The 13,981-nt window shown below is 49.6% G+C and overlaps 1 pseudogene; it reads left to right on the forward strand.

Moving 5' to 3' along the window:
- Positions 1-2,769: 2,769 nt before the first annotated feature.
- LOC144279311 (soluble scavenger receptor cysteine-rich domain-containing protein SSC5D-like) lies at positions 2,770-12,052 on the forward strand (annotated as a pseudogene).
- The last annotated feature ends 1,929 nt before the right edge of the window (positions 12,053-13,981 follow it).

Raw genomic sequence — 13,981 nt, forward strand, 5'->3', positions numbered from 1 at the left:
GGGTGAGGAACTGGATAAAGGGAAGAAGGCAACACGTTGTGCCAAAAGGTGAACTATCAAGCTGAGGGAGGTTACTAGTGAAGTTCCTCAAGGATCAGTCTTGGTATCAGTCTCATTCAATATTCTTATTAATGATGTTGGCACAAAAAGTGGGAGTGCACTAATGAAATTTGCTGATGACACAAAGTTGGGAGATGTGATCAGTACAGAGGAGGATCAGAGCAAGATCTGGATGACCTTGAAGACAGGAATAACAGAAATGGGATGAAATTCAATAGTACAAAGTGCAACGTCATGCACTTACAGTCTAATAAGAAGAATTTCTACTACAAATTGAGGCTCATCAGTTGGAAACAATGGAGGAGGAGAAAGACCTGGGAGTGTGGCTTGATCGTGGGATGACTGAGCCACCAGTGTGATGAGGCTGCAAAAAAGACAAATGCAATCCTAGGGTGTATCAGGCGAGGCATTTCCGGTAAAGAGAGAAAAGTATGCATGCCATTGTATGAGGCATTGGTAAGGCCCCATCTGGAATATGGAGTGTGATTCTGGTCACCCATGTTTAAGGAAGATTCATTGAAACTGGAGCAGGTGCAGACAAAAGCTGCTAGGATGATCAGGGTTTGGAGTGGTGATCTTATGAAAAGACACTGGAAGAGCGTGGCTTTTTCATTGAGCAAAAAGAAGGCTGAGAGGGGATCTGATTGTTCTCTGTAAAAACACTGGGGGGTAAATACCAGGGAGGGTGAAGAGCTATTGAAGACAAAGGACAATGTTGGTGAGAGAACAAATGGATATAAATTGGCCATGAACAAATTCAGGCTGGAAATTAGAAGTTTTTTAACCATCAGAGGAGGCAGGTTCTGCAACAACCTCCCAATAAGAGTTGTGGGGACCAACAACTTAGTTATTGTTTTAAGAGTGAGCTGGACAAATTGTTTAGTAGGATTGTATGACAGGATTGATTGTGGTGGTGAGGGGCAGAGCTCGGCAGCCCTGGGGGCCTCTTCTGTTGCAATGTTCCTAAAATCTCCAATTTCACGGCTTCAGCTGGTCACCTGCAGCGGGTCAGGAAGGGAATTTTTCCCGCACTGTAGTTTTGGTTGGTTGGGTGGTTTGTTTGGGGGTATTTTGGGGAGTGGCAGGGTTGTAGGGTTTTTTGGTCTCCTTCCTGTGAAGCATCAGGACTGGGCATGGCTGGGAACACAGGACACAGGACAGGGTGGGCAGGGCTCTGAGGTGGCACCGAGCTTCTCTCTCACAGAGCTTGGCTGGCTGGTTCTTGCTCACATGCTCAGGGTCTAACCGATCACCACGTGTGGGGTTGGGAAGGAATTTTCCCCAGGTCAGACTGACAGTGACCTTAGGGGGGAGGTTCATCTTCCTTGTCAGTGTGGGGTGTGGGTCACATGCCAGGATCATCTGGGTGTATCTCATTTAATCAATTCCTTACCATGGCAGGGGCCTCGAGCCTTGGTGCACCTCAGTCCCTCCTAGTCTCTGCCTGTGGCACACAACAGTCTAGTGTCCTGAGGGCCGTGATACAATTTCCATTGTAGGGTTTAGTGTACAGGTGCTGGGTGGTGCTGGTGGCCTGTGATACACAGGAGATCACATTATCTGGTGACCCCTTCTGGCCTTAAACTCTATAACTCTGGGCTGTGGTTCAAGTCCCTGTTCTGGCACAGATTTCCTGTGTGACCTTGGGCTAATCACTTAGTCACTCTGGATCTCCGTTACCCATCCAGCCCATGGGGTTAACAGCCCTGCCCAGCCATACTGGGGTGTGAATTCAAACAGGCCCAGATGCAGAGATGGGCTGCTAGGATGACCAGGAGAATGGAGAGCTGTTCTTACCAGAGGAGACTGGAGATCTTGGCTTGTTTAGCCTGGCAAACGCAGGCTGATGGGATCTGATGGTTCTCTACACATACCTCAGGGGTCGGGGGAGAGAAGAGCTAGTTAAGCTAATGGACAATGCTGGCACTAGAACAAATGGGGATAAACTGGCCAGGAATAAATTGAGGCTGGAAATTAGGAGACGAGCTCTAACCATCAGAGGAAGGGGGTTCTGGAGTAGCCTCCCAATAGGAGGAGTGGGGGACAAACACTCTAACTAGTTTAAAGATGGAGCTTGATGTGTTTACGAATGGGATGATATGATGGGGGATGCCTGCAATAGCTGGAGATTTGACCGGATGACCCAGGCGCTCCCTTCCAGTCCTGACCTGGGTACCCACTGTGGTTTAGCATCAGTCAGTTCCTGAGGTGTAAACCTGCACTGGGTTAACTAAAGTGCTGTTTACAAACGGAGTGAAAACTGTGCAGGTTGGCATGTCTACACTTATCTTGGTTCTGCTTCATCCCTGTTCTGACAGCGGGAAGCTAACCCCAGAATGGCCAAATCCAAAATAAGAGTGTCTCCACAGGATTTTGCACAGGGTTAACCAAATTCAGTCAAACTGGTGCAACCCACATGTAGCAAAAGCCACACCCCCATTTGCCCATCAAGGAGGGCACTATGGGTAGGGCTTCTGCCACTCGCCTATGTCCTTCAAAAGGGAGGTATGTTCTCAAGAAGGAAATCTTCATATTTCTTGTGAAGCCCTTGTTGTAAATACTCTGGGCTGCAGTGAATTTATTACCTTTATGAAGTTAGGGTTTTCCGCTGTTGAAACTCACGTCCTAAGCCCTGGCTCAGGGGCAAAGGTCTGGTTGCCTCCAGGCTCCCAGGAGACAGGGAGCATCCCGCTGTAAAGACACGTGGGCATGGAGGATGCTAGAAAGGACGTTCATGGCTCTGACCTGATCTTCCCCTCTTTGAGGCTTTATTCCCACTTTGCACTTGTAGGTTTGAGCATTTCAGAGCACGCTCAGCTCTGGCTGGTGAATGGCTCGAGTCGCTGCGCTGGGAGAGTCGAGGTTCTTCATAACCAGAAGTGGGGAACCGTGCGTGATGAGGGCTGGGACTTACAGCCGGAGCCGTGTGCAGGCAGCTGGGCTGTGGGATGGCGTTATCAGCCCCAGGGCTGGCTGAGTTTGGAGAAGGGTCTGACCACATCTGGCTCGCTGAGGTTAACTGCACAGGGACAGAAGCTGCCCTCTCTGAATACAGAGCTAGTCCTTGGGGAGGCGAGAACTGTACCCACGGAGAAGATGCCAGTGTTGACTGCTCAGGTAATATTAACCCCTGTCTTATTGTGCAGGAGGTGGAGGCGTTCTCCCCCCCCCACCATAGTCAGTTCTCGCCCCAATGCCCCAGAGCAGCACTGGAGGTGTTGTGCTGCTGGGAGTGGGGTGAATGACTGTAACATGTCCAACAAAGCTGTCACACTGAGGTGTGCTATGGGGGCCTCAGTTTCCCTTCTGGGTGTGACCTGGGGATACTCATATATCTCCCAACTGGTGTTTCAAATGAAGCCTCCCCTTCTGGGCTTCCCATGTCCTCTCTGGTCCCTTTTCCCAGCATCACAGTCCCCTCTGGGACTCTGCTTTCAGGCTAGACAGCCCCACCCCAGCCCTGCTCCCTATGCTGAGCTTCCCAGCCATGTGCTGGCCTGGGACACCCCCCACTCCCTCCAGGGAAACCATGTTCAGGCCCCTCGGGAGCACTCCCACTGCTCCCCCCGCTCTGGGGTGTCCCACCTTTCGTCCAGCGGGCCCTGTGTTCTCTGCACTCAGTGCCTCCACCTCGTGGCCAGGTGCATGAAGGGCCAGACAGCCCCTGTGATCTCTAGGGCATTGTACGGAGCCAAGGAGCCCGTGAGAAGGGGAAACCACGATTCATCGCAGGGTAGGGTTGGAGCAGGGGAGTTGACACACAGGTTGGATAACGGAGTCACCCCACCATGCCACAGCAATAAGCACTGCCTGCCCACAACCACGCAGGCACAACACACGCCCCCCCACAGCCCTCCACCCACCTCAGCTGGTCAGAAGAGCTGGGGGACAATGGCAGGAGGGGGCCCTTTGCTGGGAGGTCGACAGCTCTCCCCACTGGATGGAGTAGGTCCCTGCCCGCTCCTAGCTCCTGTTGCAGAGGGGCTGTCCCATGCAGGCAGGTCTTCCCCCGACGGCAGTAGGGGTGCTCCCAGCATGGGTGGGCTCTCTGGGCCTGCAGCTGGTGATGTGGCTTATTCATTGGGCTCCTGGTCCCATCCCTACAGGCACTGGCATCTCAAGCACAGCCAAGCTGGCAGCCCCAATTCTGCCCTGTGCTGCTGACTGTTGTGGAGCTGGGAGGGGCTTTTCACAAGCCCTCAATCTGGCTCCATACAATCCCCAGAATTCCCAGCTCTGTAACATGCTCACTGGGCCACACATGCACCTGAGAGATGAGTGCTGTCCAAACCCCGCAGTCACTGCAGGGCAGAGTTATGGTTGTTTAGTGCTTAGCTGTGACCTCCCAGATCGTAACATGCTGAGGGTTCTTTGCAGTTTCACCTTCACACTGAATTTCCTGGGTTTAGCGTACTTGGTTGGGGGGATAATAACAGCATCCCCCTGGGGTGGATTTTACTGATTAGTCTTTTTTTCTCCTGGGGCGTTTGTAGATTTGACCATTTCAGAACACACTCAGCTCCGCCTGGTGAACAGCCCAAGTCACTGTGCTGGCCGAGTCGAGGTGCTTCATGACCAGCAGTGGGGAGCCGTGTGTGATCACAGCTGGGACATTAATGATGCCAAAGTCATGTGCAGGCAGCTGGCGTGTGGGGCAGTATCAGTCCCAGACAAAGCTTGGTTTGGAGAAGGATCTCACCCCATCTGGCTGGATAAGATTAACTGCACAGGAACAGAAGCTTCCCTCACAAGTGCAGGGCTAGACTTTGGGGAGACCATAACTGCACCCATGAAGAAGATGCCAGTGTTGTGTGCTCAGGTAACCCTCACATATGTAATTTCCTGCATGGTGATAGGGGGCCTATACCGCAGGGGTGGTGGTTCAGCAGGGGGCGCTCTCCCCTCAGTCAGTGCTGGCCTCAATGACCCAGCCTGGCATTAGCGGGCCTAGTTTGCAAAGAATGGGGTGGGTGAGCTCACTGAGGGGCACGCTCCCTTCACAGTCAGTGCTGGACCTAGGTGGCGCTGTGCTGCAGGGAGCAGGGCTGCAGCTCAAAGTCTTTCATTACAACTGTGACATAAAATAAAAGATAATATTCTTAATCAATACTAAGTAGCAGCTGCCCCTAATGATTTTAAAGAGAAAAAATAGACCAGCAATAGAACATATAATAATATAACAATAACAGAATATTTCAACTATTATGTCAGATCCTGACTTGTCAGTGGTAGTAGTGCATATTAGTCACTTGTACTACTGACAAGTCAAAAAATAACATACAAATAATATGCGCATGAATATAACCGCATCAGACAGAATTTGAAACAAAAGTTTGAAATTCCAAAACAGAATAAGAAAATGAGAATTTTCTGAAACTGAATTTTTTCAGAATTTACAATTCATGGGAAATTTCAAAATGATTTGCTTTGGTCCTGCAAACTGGAATTTTCAAGTTTCAGCCACCTGTAGTTCTCATCCTGTCCTCATCGCTGATGTGGCGGAACGCCTTGTGCTAGCCGATGGCCACACTCCCCTGTGTTTGTGCTGGAGAAGGCAGGTCAAAGGTGTGCTGCTGGCACTGAGAGTGGAGGGTGTTAAGGTCTGTGATGGTTCTTAGTTTCTGAGGCAGTTTACTCTACAGCCCGAGCAAGTTCTGTCTCCAGCTTTACCCCTATGGGAGAGAGCTCCATGTTGCGAGGGAAGCTGATCCTCATTCTGGAGCTTTAGGTTAGATTAGATCTGCTGGGCCCAGGACAAAGAGCAGGACTAAGACCCTCAACCAAGTGCTATGAGGAACTGGCATAGAGAGCCGGCTGTGGGTGTGACGTGCCCCCTAGAGGAACTTTTAGGCTAAGAATACTTGTGTCACTCAGAAATACGTCAGTTTCATGCTATCATCTTTATCAAGAGTCATTTTAAAATATTATTTTCTAAATTAATAAAGAGATGTACCGACATCCAATTGCTGTTGTCCTCATTAGCATATGTCAGAACATAAGAGCCATACTGGGTCAGACCAAAGGTCCATTTAACCCAGTATCCTGTCTTTCAACAGGGGCCAGTGCCACGTGCTTCAGAGGGAATGATCAGAACAGGTAATCACCAATTACTACAATCACCAGGGTAATCCATGCCCTGTCGCCCATTCCCAGCTTCTGGCAAACAGAGGCTAGGGACACCATGCCTGCCCATCTTGGCTAATATACAGCAGTGTGGGAAGTGATTCAGAACCCAAGATTTTTGCAAACAGATGCCAAAAAGGGCTAAAAATGGGAAACACGCCATTAACAATAATGAAAAGAGGCAATTTTTGAAGAGCTGCTCTACTATGGGTCTGACCACGAGCTGCTGCAAACCGACACTGGGATTTCAACTACCTGGCACATTATCAGTTCTAAGTTTCATTCATTGCCACTTTTTCATCCTTCCTTTAAAAAAATCATCGTCCAACACTCCCGCAAAGGTAGCGGCCACCTTTTCCTTTTAGCTCTGGCCTCGGTACAGCTCTGTGGTAAGGCCTGTGGTGCATTGGTGGGTTTGACCATTTCAGAGCACTCCCAGTTCCGACTGGTGAACAACCAGAGTCACTGCACAGGAAGAGTCAAAGTGCTTCATAACCAGCAATGGGGAACCGTGTGTGATCACAGCTGGGACCTATGTGATGCCGGAGTCGTGTGCAGGCAGCTGGGCTGCAGGATGGCGTTATCAGCCCCAGGAAGAGTGCAGTTTGGACAAGGCTCTGACCCCATCTGGCCGAATGATGTCCACTGCACAGGGACAGAGGCGGCCGTCACCGAATGCAGGGCCAAGCCTTGGGGAGTCCATAACTGCACCCACAGAGAAGTTGCCGGTGTTGTGTGCTCAGGTAATATTAGCCCAGGTCATCCCTAGGGGGAGCTGTGCTGCAGGAATCAGTGCCAATAGCTCACCAGAGGGCACTCTCCTCTCTGAGCCTGCCCAAACCCTAATGCTCTGCTGTTGTGGACGGAATTACTGTGGGGATGGAGATACCGCTTGGGCTTCATTGGTGAGCATACCCAGCCTGCGCTCATGGGGGCTCCCCGTCCTGTGTCACTTTTAGTGGACTCTGGGTGCTAACCCCATTTCTTTAGCTCATTGGCAAGTTGAGAAATTAATAGGTTTTAAAGTCTAAAGGACCATTACAGCCATCCCATAGAATCCATCCCAGTCTCTCCTGCAAGGAGCCCACACCTTCTGGCTGAGCTATAGCTTACGTTTCAGAACGACACCCAGGCTCAATGGAAAGACTCCAAGTGATGGAGAATCTGCCAGTTGTTTCAGTGATTAATTCCACTCACTGGTAAAAATGCCCAGCTCATTCCTGCCATTCAGCTCCCAACCCTTGGATCTCGTTCCTCCTTCCTATGCTAAATTTAACAACCTTCTTCTCTCAGAAATCTCTACCCCATGTAGGTACTTGGAGACTGTGATCAAGTCATCCTTTAACCTTCTCTTGAGCAAACTGAACAGACTGAGCTTCATAAGTCTTTTCACTGCAAGGCAGATTTTCCACACCTCGATTCATCCTCGGAGCTCTTTTCTGAGCCCTTTCAACTTATGTTTGGAAGTGTGGACATGAGAACTGGACACAGTATGTAGTAACTACCCAGACACAATATGTACTAACGCCATATAGAGAGGGAATACCACTTCCCTCCTCCTACATGATATTCCTCTGCTTATACATCCCAGGACGGCATTTGCCCTCTTACCTGCAACATCGCACTGGGAACTCATGCTCAGCTGGTTCCCACCATAGATCTTTTGCAGAGTCATTAAGTTCCAGCTGACAGCCCCCGTCCTGCAAGTGTGCCCTGCATTCTTTGTTCCTAGATCTAGCCAGCTGTGTTAACATGCATGTTGTTCAAACGATCCTCTCCGTATCAAGCAATCCAGATCCGTCTGTATAACTGACCTGTTCCCATCATTATCTACCACTTCACCTATTGTTGTGTTATATGGAATCTTCACCAGCAGTCATTTTACATTTCCTCCAGATCAGATTATTGATAAAAAATATTGAATATCATTGGGCCCAGAATAGGTCCCTGCAGGACCCCACTTCAGTCACTCCATTGGATGATGATTCCCTGTTACAATTATTATTGCAATCTATCAGTTAGACCAGTTTTAATTAATTTAATACGGGATGCATTGATTTTGTAGAATGCTAGTGTTTTAAGCTAGAATGTCTTGTGGGACTAAGTCAAACCCCAAACACATTTCTGCATTCCAGTTCCCAGTTCCTCCCGCCCATTCTTTATGCTGGGTAAAAGAGCTGGAGCAACATAAAGGGGCCCTAAAAACCCGAGTGCTGGCCCAGCACAGGGCGTGAAGAAGACAGCCATATGACTGTCCTTCATGGACCCCCGCACAAGGTCTGGGGTAGGGGCATGCTGGGGCTGTCAAAGGTGGGACTGCTGCAACACACAGCGCTACTGACATTCTGTCAATGCTGCAGCCCACAGGGCAGCCCCTGGAGGCTGCCATAACCCACATAAGGCCCACAACAGTCCAAGTTATTCCAGGGGTCTCTTCAGCCCCCAAAGTAGCCCAGAAAGGGGCAGGCACAAAAGTGGCTTAAAGCCACCATAACCCTGACCCTGAGCTGTGCATTCTATGCTGTGCTTCTCAAAGACACAGCTCAGAATGTGGCACTGAGTATAGAATGTCAACACATCTACCCTTATCCAACAGAGTTGTGATCTCATCAGAAAACAATGGCAAGCTGTCAAGATCTATTCTCCTTAAAGCCGTGCTGACTGACATGAATTATGCTGACATCCTTGAATTCTTTACTCATTGCCTCCTTTACATTATTTTGCCTAGGATTGATGTCAGGATATCCTACTTATAATTTCCCAGGACATCCCTTTCACCTTTTTTAAATATTGGCACATTAATCTTTTCCAAGTTCTCTGGGACTTGCCCAGTGTTCCAGAATTTGTTAAATATCAAAATCAATGGCTCAAAGAGTACCTCAGCCAATTATTTTAATACTCTGAGGTGTAAGTTATCTGGTTCTCCAGATTTGAAAGCGTTGAACTTCAGTAGTTGCTGATTAACTTATTGGTCATTGAATAGAAAGTATTTCATTATTACTCTACATCATCCTTCCAAATACAGAACATTCTATCTTTTCTGCATCGTGACTGACCATTTGACCATCACTATTAAGGAATGGGCTCATATCTTTGCTAAGATTTCATTTGTTCCTGATATATTTAAATAAATCGTTCTTATTGTTCTTAACACTTTTTTTTTCCACAGTATGCATCCGATGAAGTGAGCTGTAGCTCACGAAAGCTTATGCTCAAATAAATTGGTTAGTCTCTAAGGTGCCACAAGTACTCCTTTTCTTTTTGCGAATACAGACTAACACTGCTGTTACTCTGAAATAACCACAGTTTTCATTAATACTTTTAGCTTCCCTTATCAATTATCTGTGTTTCATAATTGTTGATTAATAGTCTTTACTTCCCCCTTTTTCCTTTTGTTGTGTGGGTATGGCTGGGTGTGGGTGTAAAATATTGTATTTCTGATTGCTGCCTTCACTTCCCTGCTTAACCAGAATGGATCAAAGAACCCAACCTTTGTGACTGAAGAAGTGTGTTTACTTTTTAATTACCTCCTGCCTCTCCAAACCACTCCTGCAATTTTGATCAGACTTAGGATTCTCTTCACTTGCTGCATTGACTGTCTGTGCCATGTTTCTCTGCCCTCTTAATGAGCTCCAGGGTTGGCTGCTTCTCAGTGGAGGGCGACATGGCCCTATAGATGCAGTAGCAGTAGCTGTATGCTGAGCCCTTTGGGACTTCGCAGTCAGAGAGGCACTGTCATCACTCAGTCATCTGTAGTTAAATAAATTGAAGAGAGTCTCTATTCACATGCTGTGTTTGTCGGTTTATCTATTTCAGAGCCTGCTCAGCTCCAGCTGGTGAATGGCCCACATCGCTGTGCAGGGAGAGTCGAGGTATTCCTGAGCAAGCAGTGGGGAACCATGTGAGATGATGACTGGGACTTTCTTGATGCCAGAGTTGTGTGCAGGCAGCTGAGCTCTGGGATTTCTTCATTAATGCCACATGATGCTGACTTTGGACAAGGATCTCACCTGATCTGGTTGGATGACGTTCACTGCACAGAAACAGAAGCTGCCCTCTCCCAATGCAGGGCTAGGCCTTGGGGAGTCCAGGACTGTAACCATGCAGAAGATGCCGGTGTTGTATGCTCAGGTAACCCTCACCCATGATACATATGGCACTGTGTAGTGTTAAGGAAAAGTTAGCGTATGTGACTCCATTTTGTTTTGGGGCCCACCATTGTCTAAAAGCAAGCACATCATGCACCAAGAGGAGTGTTCCTTAGCTACTGCATTCCTGTGAAAAACCTCCCCCTTGTTTCCAGCCTGTCTCGACTCCCGGTTTCTGTTCTTTTTCTGTTCCTAACTCCCTGCCTCCTGGCCTTGATGTGAGCCTCCCATCCTGATAAGAAATGCTACTGATGCATTGCTTTAGGACCATGTAATGTAGCTGAAATAATGGTCTAGCATGGGGAATGAACCTAGCAGAGATAGGTGGTAGATAAGGGAAGGGTTTGTCTATTGGCTAAGGTTTCCGATGCACGAGGGCAACATGCTTTCCTAAAAGATATATGATCTCTGTATAACCTGTATTCGGAGTCCCCTCCTGATTAACAAGGGGGCACCATGCTCGAGTGTAATAAACTCAGTATCTTTGGGAACTCTGCAGTTGTGAACTTCGTGTGCCTCAGCCTAGACTCGAACTGTGCGTGACATATCAGGTAGAATTCGCAGCAGTTCCTGTGCGTGACCTGTCAGGTATAATTCGCAGAAGTTTGTGTGCGTGACCAATTAGGTATTATTTGTAACAGTAGTGAGTACTGTGCTGCAGGGAGTAGAGCAGCATGTGTTACTCAACAGGGGTGGGCTGAGTTTGGAGAAGGGTCTGACCCCATCTGGCTAGCTGAGGTTAACTGCACAGGGAGAGAAGCTGCCCTCACGGAATGCTGGAGTGGGCCTTGGGGAGACCATAACTGTAACCACAGAGAAGATGCCGGTGTTGTGTGCTCAGGTAACCCTCCCCCATGACACATATGGCACTGTGTGGTGAGTACTGTGCTGCAGGGAGTAGAGCAGCATGTGTTACTCAATAGGGGTCATTCTCCCCTCTGAATCAGCCCTGATCCTGATGTCCCAGACTGGCCTGAGCTGGGTCTTTCCTGCTGAGAGCTAAAACTGAGGCCCTGCCCATTCTCTCTCTCTTGGCACTTTCTCAGCAGTCCGGGAGTTAATGCTGGGTCTGAATTCCAGGTGGGGTGAACACCTGGAATTCAGACTGGACACAGCTGGACACAGGATTCTCCTCACTTCCTGGCCCAAAGTTCTTTTTGCTTCAATCCCCAATGTCTAAGGGAATACTAACGCTGAGAGTCGCTGGGCAGGTCCCACAAGGTGTTGAGATGTCAGTGGGATGGGAGAGCTCCCAGCATTTCTCAGGGGGCGCTCAACACGCTTCAGGGCCCAAATGGAGCCAGATCGCACATGATCTCAATACTAGTTTCCCCATCAATCTGTGTCACTGGGCAGAATATTCCCCGCCCTCCCAGCTGCCTGTTCAAACAGGAATTAGTTCAGGGGCATCCTGTGGCCTGTTTTATGTAAGAAGGCAGACAAGGTGATCACAATGATCCCTTCTGGTGTTATAACCTATGGCACAGCCCTACCTCTGCCTTTCCTCCCACACCCCAGGGCCTGGTATGTCCCTTGGAGTCTGGCTTCTCCGCTCTGCCCTGGTTCTGCTCCTGCTGGTGTCTGCCCCGATCATCACCTGCATCCTGAAGAAAGGAGCCCCCACCCTCCCTGAGCCCCTGAGAACTGGCAATGGCAGCAAGGGGCAGCCTGAAGAGGACCCAGCGATGGAGGAGGAGTCGGTTATATACGCCAGTGAGTAACTGTCATTTGTGGGTGGTTCTGTTCAGACATTCAGCTGGGTCATTCTGGCAGCAATGTCTCTGGTCAGCCTGAAAACATAAGTCTGAGTCCACGCCCCAGACTCAAGGACTCAAAGAAACCTTGGACATCTTTCATTATTTGTATCCAGAAAAATGTTCCACTTCCTTGAAATTGGCAAGGGGAGGAGGGGGAATCCCATCTCTGGCTGATAATAGGCCTCTAAATGGTGAAATCCCAGAATCATGTGGTGCTACAAGGATGGGCCAAAATCATCCTCAGAGTAGGATACTGTTTGTGACCTAAATCATGGGTAGATTGTCTATCTGTGAGCAGGAGGAAATTTGTCATGATCTTAAATCTCCACTGGCCCACGGCAGAGACCAAACAGTTTAAAATCTGGCCTGTTTGAAACTGGGTCTACTTTTGTGGCTCTGGCCTGTCGCTCTCCGAGAGCCACTGTCAAACTGTCCCACCTCTGGGAATCAGAAATGATGCTTCCGAAGTCCCTGCTATTGTTGTAGGATTTGTCCAGTATTTTCAGAACTGATATTCCTCTGCTCCCCAGATGCCTCCCTGTGCCATAGGGCAGAGTGTGCTCCGTAGCTGCTGAGATGTATGTGGGAATTATCGGAGGAAGCGGTTAGAGTGTGAGTGCAGGACTCTGTGCCTCGGGGTGGGAGTGGGGGGGTGAAGTTTGCCAGGAGGATTATAGCTGTAATGATTTAGCTCATTTCATGATGTCCTTGGTTCAGCTCCCTTTGCTTCTCAGTCTCCAACGTCACTGCCTTTCACATTGTTTCATTCACAGATGTCTCAAGTTTTGTGGGCACCCAGAGACCTCAGCGAGAGAAGTACTGACTAGGAGGATGCCAGCAAGACAGGGCTGCAGGGCAGGCTGGCCTGGATTGAGGAGATGGAAACTTCATCTCTTAGCATCCAAACATTCCACCCTCCCTGTCTCTTGTACTAGTGCGTGTGAGGGGCACGTGCTGGATGGCCGTGACTATCCTTCGGGGTGGGGAGGGCTGTGCTAGCAGCAAATATCCTGACTGTCGTTTAATGGCAGGGCACGTTCTGAACAGGGCTTATTTTAAATAAATTTAGGAAACACCTGGAACAGCCACTTTTATCAGCTGTGTCACCTCCTTGTTACAGGGTCATGAGTTAGCCTGTGTGCACCACTCCCTCCAGTGGAGAGACTGGTGTCTCAGCTGCGTGCGGTAAACCCAGCCCTGGGAGGAACTGACAGCTCCTCTTTTAGCGCAGAGAGTTGGTGTTGCCCTTCCTCCCAAACCAGGTGCTCTGTGCCCCTCCCATTCCTCCCCCCCTGCAGGCCATGGGCTCTGGGTGCCCCCAACTCTCCCTTCTCCCATAATTTACTGTGGAGGTCATTGCCAGGGCTGTTGTTTGTGTTGCTGCTGTGAACGGAGACACACACAGATGGAGAGCCCCTATGGATCTCAGCAGAGCACGGACCATGACTTGAGCTAGGCTGCGTTACACCAGCAGATCTGCCCGTGGCTCTCCCCTTTCCCTGCCAGCATGAAACAACCCTCCCCCCCAGCGATGTGAGCGCTGCAGGCCCCGATGGCATCGCTCCAGCTGGCCGAGCCCCAGGGAAGAAGAGGAGCAGGTGGGGGGCAGCGAAGAGGTGAAAGCCCCCCTCGGGAGAGCCCCTGGCCCCTGAGAGGCCTGGAGGCCCTAGGGCTTGTGAGGCCCTGAGCAGGGGCCCATCATGCTCCCCCCACTATGGCTGAGTCCCCCCAGCTCCCTGAGCCCTGCCCCGGCTCCCGACTGGCTGGCTCCCGGCTTAGAATCATAGAATCATAGAATATCAGGGTTGGAAGGGAACTCAGGAGGTCATCTAGTCCAACTCCCTGCTCAAAGCAGGACCAACCCCTAATTAAATCATCCCAGCCAGGGCTTTG

This window comes from Eretmochelys imbricata, chromosome 23 (assembly GCF_965152235.1).
Source record: "Eretmochelys imbricata isolate rEreImb1 chromosome 23, rEreImb1.hap1, whole genome shotgun sequence".
NCBI classification, from domain to species: Eukaryota; Metazoa; Chordata; order Testudines; family Cheloniidae; genus Eretmochelys; species Eretmochelys imbricata.